Source organism: Saccostrea cucullata, unplaced genomic scaffold, assembly GCF_032062105.1.
Source record: "Saccostrea cucullata isolate Sc308-1 unplaced genomic scaffold, CSIRO_AGI_Scuc_v1 ctg5020, whole genome shotgun sequence".
NCBI lineage: Eukaryota > Metazoa > Mollusca > Bivalvia > Ostreida > Ostreidae > Saccostrea > Saccostrea cuccullata.
Genome location: NW_026935863.1, coordinates 53,560 through 56,684, shown reverse-complemented (window position 1 = coordinate 56,684; position 3,125 = coordinate 53,560). Strand labels below are relative to the sequence as shown.

Here is a 3,125-nt window from a genome sequence, read left to right as displayed (position 1 = left end):
AAGATGCATGCATTATCATTTTCCATTCTGCAGCAGTTGCTACATTCTCAATCTGGTTGTTACTTTGTTTTTGGTTTTCATAGTAGAGGAGAAGATGGACTTTGTACTCCTGATGGAACAGCAATAGTTTCAGTCTTTCAATCACTGCAGAATCTTTGTTCATTTCTTAGGCGTCGTCGTGCAAATAGGGAATTAATTTCAAAGAATTTATCAATTTCAAATTGCACTAAAATTTGACACCAAGACCTTTTTATTTTTTATAGTAATCTTCATCAGTGAAATTTATCTACACCTGCACATTTTCTGCCTATTATTTCCCCAAGCAAGCATGCTGACCGCTTCCCGGTACTTTCAGTACTTTGATTATTCATTGGTGTTCAGCAGTGTACAACACGGAAGACCAATCGCAACTTCTCGGGCCTAGCTCTGACTAGCGGAAAAACGACCTCGAATGTATATGGTAGACGCCATTACAACCCTCCCTTTTCATGATCTTTGAAATAAATGCACGGAGACCTTTTATCTGTGGAATATGGAGTTTAACTTTATTCAATGTAATGATATTACCTAAAATATACTATAGAAGGGACTTCTAACTCACTCTATCCTATATTTGAATAAACAGGAAATCTATAAATTTTTAACATCCGGTGATGTTAATACATACGAGGTTGTTTTTCCGACCTCCGACGGAAAGACCCGAGATGATGCGATTGCACGGAAGACGGTACAAAAACTGGAAATTGCATTTTTTTTTTATGTGTGATTTATGAACGAATGCTTAGATTGCTGATATAATTTCATTTCAAGATAAAAGATAAATTTTAAGAATAAGAAATCGGTATTATTCCTAAATTGTTACCAGGAAATGACACATAGATATGAGCTATATTCAAGAGTTCTACAAAAATAATGCTGCCTTTAGATAAACTAATGATTTCTCCCAGATGGATCGACCGTATTGATTCGCTTGGTGAGCAAGTCCATCTTTTCTGCAATAACACTCTCCGTCTTAGTTTTGGATCCATAGACGTGACCTGGGCAAAGTTTTTGGTGGGTGTGGGACATAGGTCTCCTCCAGTCCATACGATCACGCCAGCAAATATCCTGAACCTTCCCGATTTTTTAACAGATATTGTTGTATTACCTTTTATACTTGATTCATCCAATTTATAAAATCGCCGAGGGGCCACATTCCTAAATGGCAGAACATCTGAAATTTCATTTAGTAATTATTTCTACGTATAATAATCATGATAAAATCAACTAAATAATTTCATCAAAAATATTAATCTTTTCCTTGTTTGTTCATACCTGCGTTAAGAGGTAAGGTGTAGACATAAGACAAAATTTCTCCCAAGGGATATTTCTTCCTCTGAGAGATCTTTTCAGCTGTTAACATCTGAAAGGAGGAAAAATACTGCAAATTTGCGTATACAATAAAGTTATGAGACTTAATATCCACACAATATAAATGAAAAATAAATTTTTTATAAAGTCAAAAATAACAATTAGAAAAAAGAAAAATATTCACCTCCCTAATTAGCAAATTCAAGGAAAGTCCAAAATTCGTAGAGAAGATATTCTTTCCAACAAAAACTGTGGTTACATGACAGGAAACACATCTGCTAGTCTTACAAACATTGTTATGTTTAAACTTTGCATCACGGCCATTGAAGATAATCCATGTAATTAGAACAATAAAAACAAAGTTTAATATTAAAGAAACAAGTAACTTTAACGTAAGCGGTTCCCGTATGTAAGTTTTCCTACCAGACACTTTTGAATCGGTGATGGACTCGGAGTTAATCGCTGTACATGTAACAGGCTCAATAGAATATTCGACGTGCACTTGCGCTTCATGTGTAGCTGAAACGTCGCGTGAAGTCATGTTAATATTCCTGCCGCTGTTAGATATTGCATTATTAACATAAGGAAGGTAGCGAGAACAACCTTATTTTATATATATATATATATATATATATATATATATATATATATATATATATATATATATATATATATATATATATATATATATATATAAAAAGCACTAAAAAACCAACAACACTGTATATCCTAAATGTCGGATCTATCAAGTAGATACAAGGTCACGGATGGAAATTTATAAAAAGCACTAAAAATGACCAACGACACGAACAATAAAAATTGTCAAATTTTCGGGACGCCCTGTCCCTTCCTCAGGACAAAGAAAAGAGTTAAAAAGTCATAAGAACAAAGGAAAAAGCGAAACAAAAAACAACTAGCACTACTACTAAACTACTAAACACTATATATTTACATACTAAGTTACATGTTGATTTGGAAATTTTTAAGAACACTATTAAAGAAAGAATCCGGACCGCTATGAAATGCGTCCGGTCTATCGGGTATACTCGGGTGAAGTGCGATTTACATAATTGAACGAATTAATTATGCTAATTAATTACGACAATCAGTAAATCGTACATTGTTTCATTCTCTCAAAATGGCGTAACTATACTTGATAAAGAATAACCAAAGAAAAATAATATAGAAGGGGCATTTTAACATATGAATTATGATCTATTATAAATTTTAATTTGAAATGTTTTAGGACTGATTATCGGTAAAAAATAATTAATAATTAATTAACAAAGGCGTAAGCAATACATAGTTATGTGGGTTGTTCGAGAGTTGGTGACGCAAATTTACTGTGGAGTTTACACTAAATTGAGAGAATAATCTTGTTTGGTATCATCAGGAATAGGGTCTAGTTTACATTCATTCTGGTGAAGTCATTCAGTTTGTTAATACCATTGGGGCGGAATGACTTCAATCTGTGCATCCAGAACTTTTCTTTGCTTTTTCTCTGAGCGTCTGTCCATCTTGGGTTATGATCAATCACCACTACTGTCATGTCCTCCCATTTGTGACCCTCAAGGTTGAAATGTTCCCCAACGGGTTCATTGAGTTTTTTGGTCCTAATGGTCGAACGGTGGTTATTGACTCTCCTGCGGAGATCTCCTGTTTCACCAATATACTGTTTGGAGCAAACTTTGCAACTGATGAGATAAATGCAGTTGTCAGTATGACAGGACAAACTTCCTGGTATTTTGTAGCTGCGGCCTGTAACAGGGCTGTTA

General features: G+C 34.2%; 1 long non-coding RNA gene across 1 annotated transcript; it reads right to left on the bottom strand.

Annotated features, from left to right (window-relative positions):
* Positions 1 to 601: 601 nt before the first annotated feature.
* Positions 602 to 1,875, bottom strand: LOC134244064 (uncharacterized). The gene is made up of 3 exons (XR_009987159.1): positions 1,535 to 1,875; positions 1,315 to 1,402; positions 602 to 1,213 (listed from the first exon to the last, which is right to left on the bottom strand). It is a non-coding gene; the product is annotated as an uncharacterized LOC134244064 (long non-coding RNA).
* Positions 1,876 to 3,125: the final 1,250 nt, after the last annotated feature.